Source organism: Salmo salar, chromosome 20 (assembly GCF_965601325.2).
Source record: "Salmo salar chromosome 20, fSalSal1, whole genome shotgun sequence".
Classification (NCBI taxonomy): domain Eukaryota; kingdom Metazoa; phylum Chordata; class Actinopteri; order Salmoniformes; family Salmonidae; genus Salmo; species Salmo salar.
Window position 1 is genome coordinate 63,284,129 of NC_138310.1, and position 22,622 is coordinate 63,306,750.

At 39.4% G+C, this 22,622-nt stretch overlaps 2 pseudogenes; both read left to right on the top strand.

Moving 5' to 3' along the window:
* Window positions 1-8,025: 8,025 nt before the first annotated feature.
* LOC106581077 (odorant receptor 131-2-like) lies at window positions 8,026-8,757 on the top strand (annotated as a pseudogene).
* Window positions 8,758-13,856: 5,099 nt separating this feature from the next.
* On the top strand, window positions 13,857-15,194 carry LOC106581088 (odorant receptor 131-2 pseudogene; annotated as a pseudogene).
* The last annotated feature ends 7,428 nt before the right edge of the window (window positions 15,195-22,622 follow it).

Genomic DNA, 22,622 nt, shown 5'->3' on the forward strand with positions numbered 1-22,622 from the left:
GTTGTCGTATTTTATTTCCAATGTATCGTCCATGTAAAAAAACTGTCTGATCAGGATGAACAATACCTGGTAAAACCCTTTTAATTCTGAGTGCTATGCATTTTGCTAGTATTTTTTTGCATCACAACATTGAAGTGTAAGTGGCCTCCATTTTTTTTTTTAGACTGTGTCTTTATATTTGCCATCTGGGTCTTGTTTTAATAATACAGAAATCAGACCTTCCTGCTGAGTACCTGACAGACTACCATTTCTATAGGAGTAGTTAAAACAATCTAACAATAGAGCTTTAAGTATATCAAAAAAATACTTGATATACCTCTACCGGTATGCCATCAAGCCCTGGGGTTTTTCCAGACTGAAAGGATTTAATAGCCTCAAAAGGTTTTTCCTCTGTAAATTGGCCTTCGCACTGATCTTTCTGTACATTTCTTAATTTTCCATTTTTTTTATATTATTTGGAAAGAATTCCTTACCATAATCTTCATTCAGTGGGAAAGGATGAGACGGAAAAGAGAACATCTGCCTAAAATAATTAGCTTCCTCTTTTAAAATATAATTCGGAGAATCATAGATGACTCCATCTTCAGTAACGAGTTTCTGCAAATTCTTTTTGTTAGCGTTCCTGTATTGGAGATTCAGGAAGAATGTTGTGCATTTTTATCCATATTCCATCCAGTTTGCTTTATTTTTGTAATAGATTACATTAGATCATTCTTGAATAAGTTCCTCAAGTTCTTTTTGTTTTCCTCTAACTTATTTTGTATCTCTGTAGTATCGTTTTTATTGCTATCTACCTGTACTATTAGTTCATGGATTTCCCTTGTTAGTCTTGTCTCGTTAGCCAGAAACTGCTTTTTTGTTATTGATGAATATTGAATTGAATGACCCCTGAAGGTACATTTAAAGGTATCCCAAACAATAAGGGGATTTGCTGACCCTATATTATACTGGAAAAATTCAGTTATAAATTATTTTGTCCTAGTTAAAAATAAGTTGTTCTCCGGTAAACTTTGATTAAATTTCCAATATCCCTGTCCACTTGGAAAATCTATGGGAGTTATGTGAATGCCAATTAGATGATGATCCGATCGCATTCTGTCTCATACTAAAACTTTTTTAACCCTTGACGCAAGAGCGAAAGAGACAAGAAAGTAGTCAAGATGACTAGCATGATTAAGTCTCCATGTATATCTCACTAGCTCTGGGTTTTTTTAGTCTCCAAATATCCACTATTTCTAATGTGTCCATAATATTTGTGATTTCCTTAAGGACACGGTGATGATAGTTTGTAGAGTGATTACCTTTACGGTCCATTGAGGTACTTAACACTGTGTTATAGTCTCCTACCATAATGATTAGATCATTTGTTGCCTGTAAGTTCAATAAATTTGTATAAATGTTTTCGAAGAAGTGTGGATCATCCTGATTTGGACCATATAAATTAATGATCCAAATCTCTTTTTTGTCCACTTTCATATTCAAAAGGATCCACCTTCCTTGCGAATCATTCCTGACTATTTGCACATTCAGATCGACATTTTTGTTAAATAATATCATCACACCCTTTAAAATTTATTTTTTCTTTCACCACCCCATTCCTTTTTCCACGCAATGTCATCTAAGGATGAAGAGTGAGTTTCCTGTAAACAGTATGTTATATTCCTTTTCTTTTAGCCATGTAAAGACTGATCCTCTTTTTTTATAATCTGCTAAACCGTTACAATTATAACTGGCTATACTTATTTCACCCCTTACCATAACTAGATACTATTCTGTCTAAATTGACCATAATTAGTGCTTGTAAAGTTGCTGCCATCAGAGGTATTATGAAGGTCAAAACTAGAGCTTTCAAATGTCTGATATTTAGAATTCAAGAAATACGTTCTAGCAATATTTGTTTTATTCCCTTGCCTGTTTGCCTGTGAGCCAATGCCACAGATGTTAGAAAATTGAGACAAGATATTATGTATGGAGCAAATCTGAGTAGGTTGATGTGTATGATATTGGATGTGATATAGTGAGAGTGTGTACGATGTCTGTATAAGAGTAGGACTATAATGTGTGATGTCCAAATAAATAATAACTCTGCCAATTTGCATGGTTGAGTATCTATGTGTGTCTAAACACATCCCAGCATTTTCATAGCAATTGACGTTTCACATGATCATGATAGAGACCTTGCAGTACTTGAGAGACGGCTTCACTACAGTACAAATGTATTCCGTACAATATGTTATTATTCCCCAATGCCCCTATTCTGATATCTTCCCCTTGCTTGTTGTAAACATATAAACTTGTAGACAAATACATAAAAAAGATAGACAAACAATAAACACATTAAATTCTAAAACAGTTCTTGAAAATAGAGAGAGAGGGAGAAGCGAGAAAGAGAGTGAGAGAAGAGAGCGAGATCAGGTGTGTGTGTGTATGTATAAGTCCGTATGTGTAAGCAAGCATGTAATTGAGTACGTGTGTATTCATATCCACTTGATAATGTTCAGATATTTTTACAGTTCCCATAACTTCTTTTTTTTTGTAACCTGAAGTCCCTGTAGAATTATCTACAGGCACAGTGTTATGTAGCTGTCTCAGAATAGCTGTCCATCTATAAAGAGTTTGTCCACAATGATAAAGGCACGGTTACCATTCTCCCTTTGTTGTCTTTGTACCAGATACAGTCTCTTACGACGTTTGTTTATCTCCCTTGGGAATTGGTAATTGAGACCAAATTTGGTCCCTTTAAGCACCCTTCCCCTGCTTTTGATCAGCTCCTTTTGTTGGTAGTGTTCAAATTTTGCGATGATCAGCCGGGGACCCTTGGTCTTGTCGCTCCGAGCTTCAAGTCTGTGTACTCGGTGGAAAGCCACCTTGTTTGCAGTCTCTATAGGAAGTTTCAAGGCGGATTGCATGAATTCTCTGATCGTGCCCTCTGGATTATTGGATCAGGAATCCCAGGAAAAATTGATTTTCAAACATGCTACGACTTTGTATGTCTAGTAGCGACTCCTTCATCACCCTGTTTTCCCTGAATAGACAATCCATGTTGGAATCGTGGATTTTTACCTTGGCTGTGAGCAGTGGCGGTTCTAGACCATTTCAACTGGGGGGGCCAAGCTGGGGCCAGTTGTACTGTTAGAGGGGCCAGTTACATTAGACGTTATTGTTGTCATATCGTTTTCTTCACTGCATTGCAGGCATTAGCAGGCAAAAGACCATGTTCATAATCATTAGTGTTCCGCGTTGCCACTGTCTAATAACGGATGTAAAAAAAGAACGATAGCAAAAATTAGTTATGTAAAAATTATTTCATACTCCACATTTAGGGGGGCCACAAGGGTGTCCAAAATTGTTGTCACAGGGGCACTGGCCCCCCCTGCCCCAGAACCGCCATTGGCTGTGAGTGTCTTGTTTTCTCTTTGGAGTGTGATAATTTATTTCCTTCTTAATGTGTTTGAGCCAATCAGTTGTCTTGTGACAAGGTAGGGGTGGTATACAGAACATAGCCCTTTATGGTAAAAGACCAAGTCCATATTATGGCAAGATTACTTTAAGACATGAAGGTCAGTCAATAAAGAACATTTCAAGAACTTTGAAAGTTTCTTCAAGTGCATTCACAAAAACCATCAAGCGCGATGATGAAACTGGCTCTCATGAGGACCGCCACAGGAAAGGTTCAAGTAACAGACATATCTCAAAATCAACTGTTCAGAGGAGACTGCGTGAATCAGGCCTTCATGGTCGAATTGCTGCAAAGAAACCACTACTAAAGGACACCAATAATAAGAAGAGACTTGCTTGGGCCAAGAAACACGAACAATGGGCATTAGACCGGTGGAAATCTGTACTTTGGTTTGATGAGTCCAAATTTGAGATTTTTGGTTCCAACCACCGTGTCTTTGTGAGACGCAGAGTAGGTGAACAGATGATCTCCGCATGTGTGGTTCCAACCGTGAAACATGGAGGAGGAGGTGTGATGGTGGGGGGGGTGCTTTGCTTGTGACAAGGTCTGTGATTAATTTAGAATTCAAGGCGCATTTAACTAGCATGGCTACCACAGTATTCTGCAGCAATACGCCATCCCATCTGCTTTGCGCTTAGTGGGACTATCATTTGTTTTTCAACCGGGACAATGACCCAAAACACACCTCCAGGCTCTGTAACGGCTGATTGACCAAGGAAAGAGATGGAGTGCTGTATCAGATGACCTGGCCTCCAACTCATCCCATGGTTTTTGGTTACTACATGATTTTATGTGTTTTTTCATAGTTTTTATGTTTTCACTATTATTCTACAACGTAGAAAATAGGAAAAATAAAGAAAAACTCGAATGAGTAGGTGTGTCCAAACATTTGACTGGTACTGTAGTTTTGCCAGTAGTCTTCCCAGCTGGCTGATAGGTAGATGGATGGGAAGCCATCTAGTTGTGTATTAGAAATGATCCTCAACAGCATATGCATAGTAGTGGTCACCAAACGTGGTCCCGCATAGCAGCATGGGACAGACATTGTGTTGCAGCAGCCAAAGACCAAAACAACTAATGAACCCATGGTCAAAGCTATATGACGAGCCTAAGGTGTTTTATTGCTGGGTTGGAAAAAAACATGCACACCCTGTTGCTATCCAGGACCAGGTTTTGTGACTTCTGGTGTTTACAATTGAAACAGTTTTTCTGGGAAAGTGAACACAAGTCAAGAGTCCGCTGACTTGTGAATCTGTGCTGCAGGTCATCACACAGCTATACTAGTTTTGACCTCAATAAACTGTGCAGGTTCAGTTCCTGAGAATGACATCATACACCTCCAAATAGCATTCCCTCAAGGCTGTCACATAGCAGTCCATTCAGAAGTGGAGTAGGCCTCACAGCAAGAAACAAAACAAAGTTTGAATAGCATTCAGAATGTAGTGTTTATTTTCCTATTTCTGACTATTACATTGCATGATAGTTTGCACCATGCAGTGGTGTAAAGTACTTAAGTAAAAATACTTAAAAATACTACCTAAGTTGTTTTTTGGGGTATCTGTACTTTACTTTACTATTTATGTTGTTTTACAGCTTTTACTATTACTCCACTACATTCCTAAAGAAAATAATGTACTTTATACTTTATACATTTTCCATGACACCCAAAAGTACTTGTAATATTTTAGCAGGACAGGAAAATTGTCCAATTCTCATCTCTATTGGATCTGATCTGGTGGACTCACTAAACACAAATGCTTCATTTGTAAATCATTTCTGAGTGTTGGGGTGTGCCCCTGGCTATCCATAAATTAAAAAAACAAGAAAATGGTGCCGTCTGGTTTGCTTAATATAAGGAATTTGAAATGATTTATACTTTTACTTTTGATACTTAAGTATATTTAAAACCAAATACTTGTAGGTTTTAACTCAAGTAATATATGTGAGAGAAAATTACGTATTTACCTGATTTATTTAATATTAATGGTTAACAATTACTGACACTAGTAGTGTCAGCTACATATAGTACTCTGCATTTGTATAAAGGTTAGGTTACTCGGTCCAGCACTCAAGGGTGCGGGTTCAACCAGCCTTATTATTGCAATAATTAATCAATATTAAATAAAGATGATTGTTTGAAGAAATGACAAAGTCTCTCTCAGCACTGAATATCCACAACATATTTTACTGGGTGACATTCACTTTTACTTGAGTCATTTTCTAATAAGGTATATTTACTTTTACTCAAGTATGACAATTGGATACTTTTTCTACCACTGGCACCATAAATCCAGAACATGCTGCATGTGAGTGAAGAGAACTTGCCTCTGTGTTTGTTATGTGTCTCTGGAATAAGATCCCCCAATTGAGGCCCAAAGGGCTATCTACTAGTGATGCTCAGGTCAGCTGTTTGTTCACCCGCACCCGCCCGCAATTGTTAATAATCCATCCGCAACTGCCCAGCTATATGTGGTAAAAGGGGTGCAACTCAATATTAGGAAGGTGTTCCTAATGTTTGTCATCTATATCAGTCCACATATTTTTGTTAACCAAATTCGATACTCTCATACAACATACAACGAGTAAAACCTCTCGCTTTGCCTCTTCCTCTCTGTCTATAATTAGATAAATGCAGCTTGTCTTCTGTCATTACTTGTTGCCCTAAAATTCTAAATAAACTCTTGCTCACCAGAATAATGTTATGAATCGATAGAATTAATGCTTTAATCTAGTTGACATCAGTAAAGTTATTTTTCAGCTCTCATGCAGCAAATACATTTAGGGACTGGGGAGAAAATGAAATAACTCCAAATGACATCAGTTTGACCGGTTTTAAGGAAATTAAAACCTGTTAAAACGACTCAACATGTTTCTGAAAATATTTCAGTTCGGCTTGGATGCATATTTGATGTGGTTGAAATACTGTCAGCTTTTATGATGCTGATAAAGATAGCACCTTTACAGATGTCCCTAACCGTGCATTTATTCTCACAAGATGCAAAAAAAGAACAAATACTTGTTCCGAGTCCAAATTTACATTTGGTCATATTACTGCAAGAAATGCTTAATTCTGCAGGAGTTGACTTTATATTAGGCTATGTGAGCGGTTATAGACCTACAGTCAGTATCCAGATTTCAGGCTACTATTCCATTTAACCCATCTGAACAGTAGCCTACAGTTCCCTTAATGTGCCATTTTGAAGTCGCTATCTTGTGACTGACAAATTTGTATGGCACCTCACACTCATCACATATAACGTAGCCTCTGCACTAATATCATCTTCTTTTACCATTTCACCAAATATTTAGCAAACATTAGGCTACTGTTCTGGGCTTCCCTTATATTTATTTTCAACCCTCTCATCTTTTCTCTGATTGAATTAAACTCCGACATTGCCGTTTTTGCATCAGTGGATCAACGTTAACTTTTTCTGCCCAAGCTCACAAAAGCATTTAGCTGTTGTTGTGTATTTGGCGAGCGTAGCCTACCTACAGTTAGAGCCTAAAGTTTAGATTTAGGCTACACACTAATACGAGATAAAAATAATTAAAGAAAAGCCTCAATGTAGCCTATAGATATGAATTGCGCAAGAATGATACATTTATGGAATTTTAATGCATTGTTTTCTCTTTATTCAACCAGCCAGCCACCCACCCTTCATCCACACAATATTTCATGACCCTAAACCCGCCTGACCCGTGGATATAATTGCGGGGACTGCGGGTTATGAGTCAACCCACACTTTACTGCTATCTACAGTACAACTGCACTCGTACTGCTACACAACAAGAGTGTTGAGCCAGGAACCGAAAGGTTGCTGGATCGAGTCCCCAAGCTGACAAGGTAAAAATCTGTCATTCTGCCCCTGTTCCCCGGGCGCCAAAGACGTGGATGTCGATTAAGGCAGACCCCTGCACCTCTCTGATTCAGAGGGGTTGGGTTAAATGCGGAAGACACATTTCAGTTGAAGGCATTAAGTTGTACAACTGACTAGGTATCCCCCTTTCCCTTCCCTTTCCCTCTATGGTTAGTCTAAACATAGGAATGAGGTGTATCTGAAGATTCATGACAATATTCCTTTGAAAAATTCTCGATAAATACTTCATGCAGAGCACTCAGTTGATCTTTGCCTGAGGGCTCAAGAGGAGACTGAGAGAATATCACTTTGTACTGTGCTGCTTCCTTTCTAAGGCAACCTGCCATATTTAAACCTATATCCTGATTGGAAATGTGCTTATGCTTTTTTTTCTACTGGAACAAAGGTTTTTGATTGTATCTAAGCTTTTAAATATATTTAAATATGTTATCTATTGCGAGAAAGTTAACATGATTTCATGTTTCAATGTCATTTTTTGTAACATGCCTACTGAACATAACTTCTTGTTATTGGCTATTTCATTGTGTGATATGGCTGACAACAATACAACAGCTGCAGATGGTAGTAGCAGCTCCTCTCTGCAACAGGTTATTGACAGGATCGTAATAGTCCAGCTGATGAATGCAATCTTCATTTACATCATCTGCCTGCTCATCTTCACCTTCTTCAAAAAGGAAACCTTTCGTTCAAACACACGTTACATTTTCTTTGCTCACACACTGCTGTCTAACTGTCTGTACCTAATCATGACTAATAACTTGCCCCTCCTGACTTACTTTCACAGCTGCTGTGTGTGTTGTCTTCTGTTTGTTGCTGAGTGAGTTGACCTTTGCCACCTCGTTTACACTGACAGCCATGAGCCTGGAGCGCTATGTGGCCATCTGCATGCCTCTGCGCCACGGAGAGCTCTGTACGCAGAGCCATTCACTGCATCTTCTTAATCCACAGTATCAGCACCATGCAGCCCATCATAATTGTCTCCATCTTCTTTGCCTCAGTCCCTCTGGGCTTTACGTGTAGTATAAGCTGTGTTCAGCAGATATGTTTATTTCACACAACTGGCAGCGATACCTTAGATCAGTTATAGGTCAGTTCTACTTTCTGGTCATGTCTATCACCATTGTGTTCACCTACGTTAGAATAATTGCAGTGGCCAAAGATGCCTCATCAGATAGTAAGAAATCTTCCTCTAAAGGTCATTAAACGGTGATTCTCCACGCTATCCAGTTGTTCCTGTGTCTTATCCAGCTGTGGTGCCTGTTCATGGAGGCTCTCATCCTGTCAATTCATTTGAAATTGTACAATAATGTGAGATTCTTTGATTACATTGTTTTTATTCTGGCCCCGCGATGTCTGAGTCCACTTGTCTATGGCATAAGAGATGAAAAGTTTTTCCTTGCACTGTATTTTTTGGGTTGAATAAGAACATTTCCCCAATACTTGTTTATAACTGAATTGCTGGTCATATGAAAACATAACACTTGCTTAACAGGCAAGGCCATTGGTATTGCTATTATTTATCACATGATTTTGTGGTATTGAATTGTCCTCTGGTTTTCAAAGACCTCAGACAATTATATATTGTGTTAATCTTAAGGTATACTGTATTTGAATGAACAGCTGTGTTACATTTGCTTAAATCTGTTTAGGTTAATTATATGCATTGCAAAGTGTCTTCTAATTAGATTTTTTTTTTAAATGTCTTAAACAACATTAACCATGTGTGTAATTTCAAAAATGACGTGATTGAGAGAAATAAAACTTGACTTCCTCCTCCCAAGCAAAGTTGCAACAACAAAAAAATGATTCTGTGAATGTGTTAGATTAACTGTATCAATAACATAAATCTTGACTGCTCTGTGCCAGTAGATACATCTAAACAGACCTGTGAAAACCTGCAGTGAGGAGCTATAGACCGACTTGAAAGATTACAGTAACAAAGTATGAGCTGATTCTCAACTCTGCTGATTCTCAAATTCACTCAGCAATTATTGTGACAAACTCTTGGGGTTCTCTTACTCACTGGGCCGTCTTCCCAATTATCATCAAACTACATTAGTTCCTGAGAACAGCACGAAACATAACAGCACGTTTGAATAGCCTATACATTTAAAGCATATTGAGAATGACTATAGTACATTTTATAGAATAATAGCTATAGTTAGCACTTTTCTCATTAACCATAAATCACACTTTAAGAATAATGGAGGCCCCTGTGTTCTTGGGGACCTTCAATGCTGCAGAAATGTTTTGCTACCCTTACCCAGATCTGTGCCTCGACACAATCCTGTCTCAGAGCTCTTCGGACAATTCCTTCGACCTCATGGCATGGTTTTTGCTCTGACATGCAATGTCGACTGTGGGACCTTATATAGACAGGTGTGTGCCTTTCCATATCATGTCCAATCAATTGAATTTACCACAGGTGGACTCCAAACAATTTGTAGAAACTTCTCAAGGTTGATCAATGGAAACAGGAGGCACATGAGCTCAGTTTCGAGTCTTATAGCAAAGAGTCTGAATACTTATGTAAATAAAGTATTTCAGTTTTTTATTTGTAATACATTTGGAGAAAAAAAAATCTAACCAGTTTTCACTTTGTTTCTTGCTGTCCCCCCACCAGTGATCAGGCCTACCACAGACCTGTCATCAGCAAACTTGATGATGGTGTTGAAGTAGTGCGTACAGGAGAGGACTAAGCACACACCCCTGTGGGGCCCCTGTGTTGAGGGTCAGTGTGGCAGAGGTGATGTTGCCTACCCTCACCCCATGGGGTCAGCCCGTCAGAAAGTCCAGGATCCAGTTGCAGAGGGAGATGTTCAGTCCCAGGGTCCCAAGCTTGGTGACGAGCATAGCGGAGACAATTGTGTTGAACGCTGAGCTGTAGTCAATGAACAGCATTCTCTCATAGGTATTCCTTTTATCTAGGTGGATGAGGGCAGTGTAGAGTGCAATTGAGATTGTGTCGTCTATGGATCTGTTGGGGTGGTATGCAAATTGGAGTGGGTCTAAGGCAGGGATGGGCAACTCTAGTCCTCGGGAGCCATAGGGTGTCACACTTTTTCCCCATCCCTAGCAAACAGCTGACTCATTTAATTGCATTCTGAACTGAAGATCATGATTAGTTGACTTTTGGAGTCAGATGTATTATTCATAGAGGCTGCTGTCTTGCAGATTCATTTGAGATTATTTATTGATGTAAGGTACTTTGATTACATAGACATCACGGGACCAGAATAAAACCCACTTGTCTATGGCCTAAGGGATGAAAATAGTTTTTTTTACATTGAGATATTATGTACTTTGTGGGTTGAATAAGAGAATTTCCCAAAATGTGTTGATATTTAAATTGCTGATTACAGAGAAATAACTTTAAATTGCATCATGCACTCACAAATAGTGGCTTTACTGTTTCAGATTTAGATATATAAAAAATGATTTTCTACAGCATGTAACAGGGTGTTGGTATTATTTATTATTATCATGTGATCTTGTGGTATTGAAATGCACTTATCTTTGCCAAGACCTTAGACAATTATGTACTGTGTTAATGTCTTGGTAAATTTGCACAACTCTGTTACATGTGCTTGTGTATGTGTTTAGGCCTACAGCATCAATAATTATGTGCATTGTCTTCTAATTTCAGAAACAAAATGTCATAACATAAACCACATATGTAATTTCAAAGATTGAAATTGATCAGGAGAATAATAAAGCACCCCAGGTCGTCCAAAGAAACCTAGCAAGGAAATCAATTATTTACTGTAGTGGCATCTGATAAAGTGCACTTGATTTGATCTTTAGGCCAGTAACCCCAACAGGCCTCTACAGTGGAAGGGGTTACACTAACATGTCTTTATTAACCTGCTTCCCGGTAAGCGGCACAACTGTGTAATAAGTGAAGAGTATCACACAAACACGAACCAGTGGTGTAACTGTTGGAATGTTTTCATGTCTATTGTACTACAATTTTACGAAGCATATAATTTCCTCATTCTTTAATCAATTGAGGTGTGTTCATTTTTCATATTGATACTTTTTTATTGATTACTTAACAAGGCAGGCCCAACATTTTTCAGATGTGGTTCTTCACCAAAAAGCAAATGTGAATTTTTGTAATATTCACATTTTTCCCTGATGTGATTATACATATATATTTGACATGTTTATTTTTCTCCATGTCCAGCTACATCTGGTATCCCATCCAGGGACTGACCAGAACTGATCCTGCTTAGCTTCAGAGGAAAACCAGCAGTGGGATGGATGCAGGTTGTTATGTGGCTGGAATGAATGTGGCAAGACCTGCAACTGGAAAAAAGGCAGCAAAAGCAAAGGCCAGGGTAACATAACCAAAGATAGGGAAAAATTGCAGGAAAGAGGGACACGTTTTATTTAATTGCATAAAAAAAAAATCACGGACGTCATTAAAAAACGATTTCCTTGCAATATTTAGCTTTGCTATCGGATTTATATTTTGTTTTAGATTTCATTATTTTTGTTAGCAATATTAAGAATGTTATTCTTCTGAAGTTGTGCTTTATATTAATGGCACAAAAGTAACTCACTCACAAAAGTAACTCACTTACAAAAGTATTGCACCAGAAAATAACACTATTACTCCATTTAAAGGTGTTTAAAGCGGCAACCCTTAATTTAAACATGAACAAAGTGTTTTCCCTACAACAGTTTCAGTAAAAAGCTGAGGGAAGGGGCTGGAGAAATGCAACCACATTCAAATCCATAGACTACAATATGGATGCAAGGACTGATCATCTATGATTAAAACATTTTTGTTTAACAATGTTTTTAGGCTATACAGTGGTTGTCTACATTTACTTTGGCGTAAAACAAGCTTATATTTTGGGTTTTGATGGGGTACGACAGTTAAACTAAGCTCATGAGGCTTTTATACTTTATACTCTTACAGAATCAATGGGTACATATCATTAATTTATGCTTACAAAAATGAATGTAGCAATTCCACATGTGAAAGTGAGATTTTCACACGTGAAAATGTTCCACATGTGAAACAGCAATTCACATGTGAGGTGAAAATATGTTATTATCCTCACGTGAAAATGTGGTGTTAACAGGTGGACTCAATGTATTACATGTGAAAATATGGTTTCCGTGTGAAATTTAAGATCAACATGTGAAAACAGCTATTTCACTTGTGAAAATACAATTTTCACATGTGAAACTGCAAATTTGTCATGTATTTTTTTGTAAGGGTTGCACACGTGTATGTCAATACTGGAACTTATGTTGATCATGGCTGCTGTGTGCCTGTAGATGCACCTACAGTAGATCATTAGTAATTCAAGCACACACCTGATGTTACGGCCGTCGTAGATAGGGGACCAAAGCACAGCATGGTAAGTGTTCATTATAAATTTATTAAACAATGAAACACTAGAACAAAGAAACAAAACGAAAGCCAACAGTTCTGTCAGGTCACTGAATAACAAAACAGAAAATAACTACCCACAAAACACAGGTGGGAAAAGGCTGCCTAAGTATGGTTCCCAATCAGAGACAACGATAGACAGCTGCCTCTGATTGGAAACCATACCTGGCTAAAATATAGAAATATAAATACATATAATGCCCACGCCATATCACACCCTGACCTAACTAAACAGAGAAAAACGGCTCTCTCAGGTCAGGGCGTGACACCTGAGTAGTACACACTACATCTACTTTGTCATGGCACTGTCAGGAACTACACTTGCCACAGATTAACAGGGAGATCAACCGATTCTAAATCCTGCTGGTTCACACAGCTATCATGTGTCAATCAAGCAATACTGTGTTTAAAATGATCATAAGACAGTTGAAGGTGAGCTGCCTTTAAAACACAGTAAATACCATAAAATGATTTTAATAAACATCATATTACAGTCCATCTTAGATTTTGTTTTTGTATTCCAGACAACATGACAACATTTTCTCTGACAAAAGCAGTGTTTATTGCTCATGAAACTTGATATATGACTGTTTACAACTACCGGAAAAAGGTGTTACCATAGCTCTTGTTTATCAACACAATAGTTGCTAGATGACTTAACTTCAACCCACATCCCTGGAGAACTCGGGCCAGTGTGGATTTTTACAATAAAGGTTTGGCACTCAGTGCTGTTGTCCTAGCTAGGAACAGGAGGAGGAGACTGGGTAAGGGTTGTGTTCAACATCAATGAACCTTTTAGAGACAAACATATTGATACCATAATAGGTTATAGTTATTTTACAAAAGTTATTGCTGAGTAATTGTTATTAAAGGATTACAGTAAAACTACCTTCTCACGTTTATTTCAGATTCTGCTGACGTTCTTTAAGGTCTAGTCAAAAGATTTCTGTCTTATGATGGTCAATGTTGGTACTGACAAATTACTATATGGCTTTTTTTAATGTTTGTGTTGACAACTTTCCTGATATGGTTACATTGTGATTGACATTGCTTTACATTTTTATCCTCTTTCTAAACAGGAAATACAATGCCGAATACAAGCCAGGGCAGTGAGGGCAGTCTTGTTCTTCCGACTGTACAATACCAAAGACCTCTGAATGACAAAGTGGTGATAGTCCAAGTGTTTATTGGCATCTTCCTCTGCATCAACTCCCTCATGATCGTGACCTTCTTTAAAAAAGAGGCCTTCTTCACCAACACACGATACATATTCTTTGCTCACACACTGGTTTGTGACAGTATGTTTCTGGCTCTGACTGATGTATTGCTGCTGATGAGCTACTCCCAGGTACCAATGCCAGGCGGGCTATGTATATTTCTGATTGTGATCTTAGAAAACCTGACCGTTGCCACACCGCTGACACTGACAGCCATGAGCCTGGAGCGCTATATAGCAATCTGCATGCCCCTGCACCACAGTGAACTCTCCACCCCGGTGAGGGCCATGCGCTGCATCCTACTTATCCAGGCTCTCAGCTCTGTTGAATGGATCATTGTGATCTCCATCCTCTTCTCGGCTGTACCTCTGAGCTTCTACACCTCTCCTCTAGTCTGCAGTTTCGAGCAGATGATTGTGTTCTCCTGGCAGGGCCACCTCACCTCGGCTCTGTGTCAGTTCAACTTCCTGGTCATGTCCGTAGTCATAGCTTTCACCTATGTGAAGATCATGGTGGCTGCCCGAGCTGCCTCATCAGACAGTAAGAAGTCCACCAATAAGGGCCTGAGGACAGTTATTCTCCATGGCTTCCAGTTACTCCTTTGTTTGATTCAGTTCTGGTGTCCTATGATAGAATCGGCTATAATGAAGATCAATTTTAATGTGTTTATTCAGGTTAGGTATATTGACTATATTATTTTTATTCTTGCCCCTCGATGTCTGTGTCCACTTGTGTATGGATTAAGGGATAAGGATTTTGTGGTGGTTATGAAATATTATGGCCTGTTTGGATATTCTAAAAAGGTATTTATATTTAATATGGACAAGTCTAATGATGTAAAGGGAAAAAAACTCCCATGCACACCTGTAAGGTAAAGGCGGGCCATGTGTAATACTGAATTTGGTTTATTGAGTCAATTTTCTGTAATCTGTAAATGAGAGGATGTAAATGAGAGGATCAAAAGGTATCATATATTTCAGGTGTTTATGACCCAGTTTTGTTATGGTTATCTTATGTTATTTTAGGGGTGTCAAACATTTACGGCCTGCAGATTGATTTCACACGTGTAAAATCAAAGTAACTTTCTGTTAATTTAGGTTTTTTTCACAGATTTTTGGCCGTCCTAATCTCTGCAGTAACAGAAATGGTATTTGACACCCCTGTTTTTTTCACAGATTTTTGGCCGTCCTAATCTCTGCAGTAACAGAAATGGTATTTGACACCCCTATTTGACTCCCCTTTGCTGAGTGACAGTTAGACATTTCTATTAAACGTCAGTAATTTCTGTACTACATTTGTCAATGTTCTTTGATTCTATAAAAATAAACTGTAAAAGGTCAATAAAATGAATAATGTTTCAAACCATATCTGTTTTTTCTGAAGTTGATGTTAGTGGCCATTTTTTCATGATAGAGACCCAGGGAGAAGACACAGTTTGAACCTGGCCCCAGCTCTCTTCATTACTGATGCGTGACTTCTGTCAAGAGCAGACAAAGCCCTGGTGTGCTGGTCTCAAGAGAATCATCTTGTTTGCCAAACAAAAGAAAACATAAGGTTGCACAATTAGGCTCGACTCCGTTAATAATCAACCAGTCTGTTAATTACTAATCAGGGAACAGGGGACACACTCTCTCTCTAACTGTACTCTGGAGATATCCATCCGGCAACGCAGTAAACACACCTCCCTGTTCATCAAATGCAGTCCATGCAAGTCCCCTCACAAACAACCCCATCCCTATGTTTCCTTTACGGTTTCATCATTTTCTCTGAAAACAAAAACAAACGCTGGTAGATGGACATCCCTTTTACTCTAGGCCCTGGTCTGCATGCATTTCACCTAAGGTTGATAGAACACCGTTTAAAAATAGAACAAGGTTTTAGACATATAGTTGATTATTACAAATACTGACATCACAGTACTGAGGACAATAAACACATTTGAAGAAATATTTATTCGAATTCATAAATAACAGGCCTCCTGTTCAGCTTTAAACACCCACACCAGTAGAAATCCACTTTTCGAGATGAAAGAAGATGGACAGAGCTTACCCATGATGTTGCACATCGATTTTAGTCATCATTTTAGTCAAAGTATGATACAGTTGAAGTCGGAAGTTTACATACACCTTAGCCAAATACATTTAAACTCAGTTTTTAAGAATCCCTGACATTTAATCCTAGTAAAAATGCCCTGTCTTAGGTCAGTTAGGATCACCACTTTATTTTAAGAATGTGAAATGTCAGAATAATAGTAGAGAGAATGATTTATTTCAGCTTTTATTTCTTTCATCACATTCCCAATCGGTCAGAAGTTTACATACACTCAATTAGTATTTGGTAGCATTGCCTTTAAATTGTTAAACTTGGGTCAAACGTTTCAGGTAGACTTTCCCAAGCTTCCCAAAATAAGTTGGGTTAATTTTGACAGAGCTGGTGTAACTGAGTCAGGTTTGTAGGCCTCCTTGCTCGCACACGCTTTTTCATGTCTGCCAAAGAAATTCTATAGGATTGAGGTCAGGGCTTTGTGATTGCCACTCCAATACCTTGACTTTGTTGTCCTTAAGCCATTTTGCCACAACTTTGGAAGTATGCTTGGGGTCATTGTCCATTTGGAAGACCCATTTGTGACCAAGCTTTAACTTCCTGACTGATGTCTTGAGATGTTGCTTCAATATATCCACATAGTTTTCCTCCTCATGATGCCATCTATTTTGTGAAGTGCACCAGTCCCTCCTGCAGCAAAGCACCGCCACAACATGATGCTGCCACCCCCGTGCTTTACGGTTGGGATGTGTTCTTCAGCTTGAAAGCCTCCCTCTTTTTCCTCCAAACATAATGATGGTCATTATGGTCAAACAGTTCTATTTTTGTTTCATCAGACCAGAGGACATTTCTCCAAAAAGTATCATCTCGGTCGCCATGTGCAGTTGCAAACCGTACTCTGGCTTTTTTATGGCGGTTTTGGAGTAGTGGCTTCTTCCTTGCTGAGCGGCCTTTCAGGTTATGTTGATATAGGACTCTTTTTACTGTGGATATAGATACTTTTGTACCTGTTTCCTCCACCATCTTCACAAGGTCCTTTGCTGTTGTTCTGGGATTGAGTTGCACTATTCGCACCAAAGAGCGTTCATCTCTAGGAGACAGAATGCATCTTCTTCCTGAGCGGTATGACGGCTGCATGGTCCAATGGTGTTTATACTTGCGTACTTGTCACGGCTGTTGAAAGGAGCAGACCAAAGTGCAGCGTGGTTGTAGTTCCACATGTTATTAAATCCGTAAAACTTTGCAATATATAAAATAACTGAATCGACAAAACAACAAACCGTGACGCAGAGAGAAACAAACACTACTCAAAATATATAATCACCCACAAAAACCCAGGAAGAAAAACCCCTACTTAAATATGATCTCCAATTAGAGACAACGAGGACCAGCTGCCTCCAATTGGAGATCATCCCAAACAAGCCAACATAGAAATACAAAAACTCGAACATAAGAACATAGAAATAGAAAACATAGAAAAACACAAAACACCCCCTGATCTACTCTACCATAGAAAATCACATCTTACTATAGTCAGGATGTGACAGTACTAGTTTGTACAGATGAATGTGGTACCTTCAGGCGTTTGGAAATTGCTTCCAAGGATGAACCAGACTTGTGGAGGTCTACAATTCTTTTTCTGAGGTCTTGGCTGATTTCTTTTGATTTTCCCATGATGTCAAGCAAAGAGGCACTGAGTTTGAAGGTTGGCCTTGAAATACATCCACAGGTACACCTACAATTAACTAAAATTATGTCAATTAGCCTATCAGAAGCTTCTAAAGCCATGACATAATCTTCTGGAATTTCCCAAGCTGTTTAAAGGCACATTCAACTTTTTTTTCTTTTTTTGAATTTGGGGTGAATCAGCTTAATATTGCAGAAAGAATATTACTTCTATCAATGTAATTGTCTGCATCATTTCCAATCCCCCATATATTTTTTGGGTAAATATATATATCCATACACGCATGCATACATATACACATATATACATACACATACCTATATAGATATACATACTTTAAAAAATATATACCTTTATTATTATTCCCCGCAAACCCTACCACCGATCCCCCAATTGGAGTAAACTAATAAACACTTTGGCCTTTACCTTCAATTTATTCATCTTATACACATTTTACAAACACAGTCTATTTTACAATAGTTATTTTTTGTTTGTTTTTAGTCCTTCCTCTATTTCTGATTTTGTTTGTTTTTAGTCCTTCCTCTATTTGTAACTGTGCTATTTCACAAAAGTTCTGAACCTATATACATTTTACAGACCCCGTATGTTTTACATCGTTTATCTTGTTATTAGTCCCACCCTTCAGCTCCATTCAACTTCTCCCATCTATCTGTCAACATCAACCATTTCGGATTTCTATTTGCCATATATTTTTCAACTGTGCTGTAATGCTTCACAAAACAATTGAACCTTTCTATTCTCATAGCTTATACAGATTGTAAATTAAAAATATATTTTTTTGCTAAAATAATAATTATATTATTAATTGATTGACTATGGCTTTTCAAATCACCCAGTATTGCTATCTGCAGCGTTAGTTCAAGGCAAATGTTGCAATTCTTCAGCCATTCCTGGACCTGTGACCAAAAACGAGCTACATATGGACAATACCAAAATAAATGATCTAATGACTCTGCCTCCTCACAGCAGAATCTGCAGAGCTGGGAAGATTTTATCCCCCATATATATAACATTCTATTAGTTGCAAGAATTTTGTATAGTAATTTTGTCACGCCCTGACCTGAGAGAGCCTTTTTATGTCTCTATTTAGGTTTGGTCAGGGTGTGATTTGGGTGGGCATTCTATGTCCTTTTTTCTATGTTTTTATATTTCTTTGTTTTGGCCTGGTATGGCTCTCGATCAGGGACAGCTGTACATCGTTGTCGTTGATTGGGAGTCATACTTAGGCAGCCTGTTTTCCTTTGGGGTTTTGTGGGTAGTTGTTTTCTGTATAGCTACTTTGCCTTATGAAACTGTACAGTCGTTGTTTTGTTTATTTTGTAAGTGTTCACTTTTCTCAATATTAAAAAAGATGAGCATTCATATTCCCGCTGCGTTTTGGTCCTGTGTTCACGACGACCGTTACAGATCTACCCACCATAAGAGGACCAAGCAGCGTGGGAACAAGGAGCAGAGGGTTCAGGATTCGTGGACTTGGGAGGAAATTCTGGACGGAAAGGGACCATGGAGACAAGCTGGGGAATATCGCCGCCCGAAAGAGGAACTGGAGGCAGCGAAAGCTGAGAGGTGGTGATATGAGGCAAGGGAGCGCAGCAGGCACGAGAGACAGCCCCCAAAAATGTTTTTGGGGGGGCACACGAGAAGTTGGCCTGAGTCAGGAAGGAATTCTGAGCCAACTTCCCGTGCTTACAGGAGGCAGCGTAGTACTGGTCAGGCACCGTGTTATGCGGCAGAGCGCACGGTGTCCCCAGTACGCGTTGAGCGCCCGGTGCGCTACATCCCAGCTCCTAACATCTGCCGGGCGAGAGTGGGCATTGAGCCGGGGCGGAGTGTTCCAGCTCAGCACATTTGGTCTCCGGTGCGCTGTCTCGGGTCAAGGTTATCCTGCGCCGGCGCTGCGTACTATGTCTCCGGAGTGCTGGGAGGAATCAGTTCGTCCTGTGCCAGCGCTCCACCCGCGCCGGGCTAGGTTGGTTATTCAGCCTGGAAGATGGGTAACAAGCCTACGCACCAGATCTCCAGTGTGACCTCACAGTCCAATACGCCCTGTTCCTGCTCCTCGCACTAGCCCTGAGGTGCGTGTATCCAGTCTGGTACCTCCATTACCAGCCCCACGCATCAGGCTTCCTGTGCCTGCGCCCAGAGCCAGGCCTCCTGCATGTCTCCCCAGCCTGGTGAGTCCTGTGCCTGCGCCCAGAGCCAGGCCTCCTGCATGTCTCCCCAGCCTGGTGAATCTTGTGCCTGCGCCCAGAGCCAGTCTGGAGCCACCAGAGCCGCCCGCCAGTCCGGAGCCGCCAGAGCCGCCCGCCAGTCCGGAGCCGCCAGAGCCGCCCGCCAGTCCGGAGCCGCCAGAGCCGCCCGCCTGTCCGGAGCAGCCAGAGCCGCCCGCCTGTCCGGAGCAGCCAGAGCCGCCCGCCTGTCCGGAGCAGCCAGAGCCGCCCGCCTGTCCGGAGCAGCCAGAGCCGCCCGCCTGTCCGGAGCAGCCAGCGCCGCCCGCCTGTCCGGAGCAGCCAGGGTTGCACTCCAGTCCGGGGCCCGCTGCGAGGGTCCCCAGTCCGTGGTCGGCGGCAGGAGATCACGCTCGAGGGGAGCCATTGAAGTGGGGTGTGCCAGTGGTGGAGTGGGGTCTGCATCCCGCTCCAGAGCCTCCACCGCGGAGAAATGCCCACCCAGACCCTCCCCTATAGGTTCAGGTTTTGCGGCCGGAGTCCGCACCTTTGGGGGGGTACTGTCACGCCCTGACCTGAGATAACCTTTTTATGTCTCTATTTAGGTTTGGTCAGGGTGTGATTTGGGTGGGCATTCTATTACCTTTTTTCTATGTTTTTATATTTCTTTGTTTTGGCCTGGTATGGCTCTCAATCAGGGACAGCTGTACATCATTGTCATTGATTGGGAGTCATACTTAGGCAGCCTGTTTTCCTTTGGGGTTTTGTGGGTAGTTGTTTTCTGTATAGCTGCTTTGCCTTATGGAACTGTGTAGTCGTTGTTTTGTTTATTTTGTAAGTGTTCACGTTTCTCAATATTAAAAAAGATGAGCATTCATATTCCCGCTGCGTTTTGGTCCTGTGTTCACGACGACCGTTACAAATTTAAATTGAAAAATTCGAAGTTTTGAATCCGGCGTTGTTTTGCGTATCAATTCATAAACCATGTGCCATGGAATGGGTACATCGAAAATCTCTTCCCAACTATTTTGCAATTTATATGGCACAGCTGTTAGTTTTTTGGTCCTTAAATGAAATTGGTGTATGTTTTTATTTATCACACTTTTCTTTAACCATTTATGTTATTTAATACAGGGCCGACATACAAGTTCCTTACTTTTTTCCCCTTCTACTTGCCTCTTCCATTTTTGTGGTAATGCTGCAATTAATTGGTTGTAATTTTGGGCAGAGCAGACATGTTCATATGTCTGTGTTAGCTGCATGTGTGACATTACTTCACCAGTCCTATTTATAATATCATTCACTAAAAGTGTACCTTTTTTAAAAATGTCCTTGAAAAATACAGTTTTTTTTTAATCAATTACTATATTTGAATTTAACCACAATATTTGTTGTGTTATTTGTTCTGTCTTTTCAGGTGGATTAAACTGAAATTGCAACCAACTTTCTAAGGCTTGTTTAAAAAATAAAGATATTTTGGAGATTATTTCCTTTTCAAACAACCAAAAGTGGGCAGGTGTAATCTGAATAAAGGGGAAAAGGCCCTTCTTGAACATAGGATGAGACATTCGTACCAATTTACTAGAAAAACAGTTTTGATTTAAGTATAACTTTGGTATGACTGATGCCTTTAGTGAGAGGTCTAATGCTTTAATATTTAATCATTTCTGCCCTCCGAATTCATATTCGTTATATAAATAGGCCCTTTTAATTTTATCTGGCTTGCCGTTCCAAATAAAATTTAATATTTTTTGTTCATATAATTTAAAAAGCAGGTCACTAGGTGTAGGAAAAGCCATAAGCAAATAGGTGAACTGTGATATGACTAAAGAGTTAATCAGGGTGATTTTTTCACAAATAGACAGGTATTTTCCTTTCCATGGTAGCAAGATCGTATCTATTTTTGCAAACTTTCTATAAAAATCTATTGGAGTGAGATAATTTCTTTCTTTTGGGATTTGTATACCGAGTATGTCCACATCTCTGTTAGACCATTTAATTGATAAACTACATGGTAATGTAAAATTAGCATTTTTTTGTGATCCAAAACGTAATATCACTTATCATAATTTGGTTTTAATCCAGAGAGGATAGAAAAAGTATCTAGACCCTCTATGAGGCCGTGGAGAGACTCTAATTGTGGTTTTAAAAGACAACATGAATCATCGGGGTACAATGACACCTTCGTTTTTAAGCCACGGATTTCTAATCCCTTAATATTATTTTTTTATCTAATCTTAACAGCTAACATTTCGATGGCAATAAGAAATAGATATGCCGATAGTGGACAACCTTGTTTTACTCCTCTAGATAGTTTAAAACTTTCTGAGATGTAGCCATTATTTACTATTTTACACCTAGGGTTACTATAACTAACCTTAACCCATTTTATAAAAGATTCCCCAAAATTGAAATATTCTAGGCATTTATATATAAACTCCAGTCGTACTTTATCAAAAGCCTTTTCAAAATCAGCTATGAAAACCAGGCCTGGTGTCCCCGATATTTCATAGTATTCTATTCTTTCCAGTACTTGTCTTATATTATCTCCAATGTATCGTCCATGTAAAAAACCTGTCTGATTAGGATGAATAATATCTGACAATACTTTTTTAATTCTATGCGCCAAGCATTTTGCTAGGATTTTTGCATCACAACACTGAAGTGTAAGATGTCTCCAATATTTTAAATGGACTGGATCTTTATATATACCACTTCGGTCCTGTTTCAGTAATAATGAT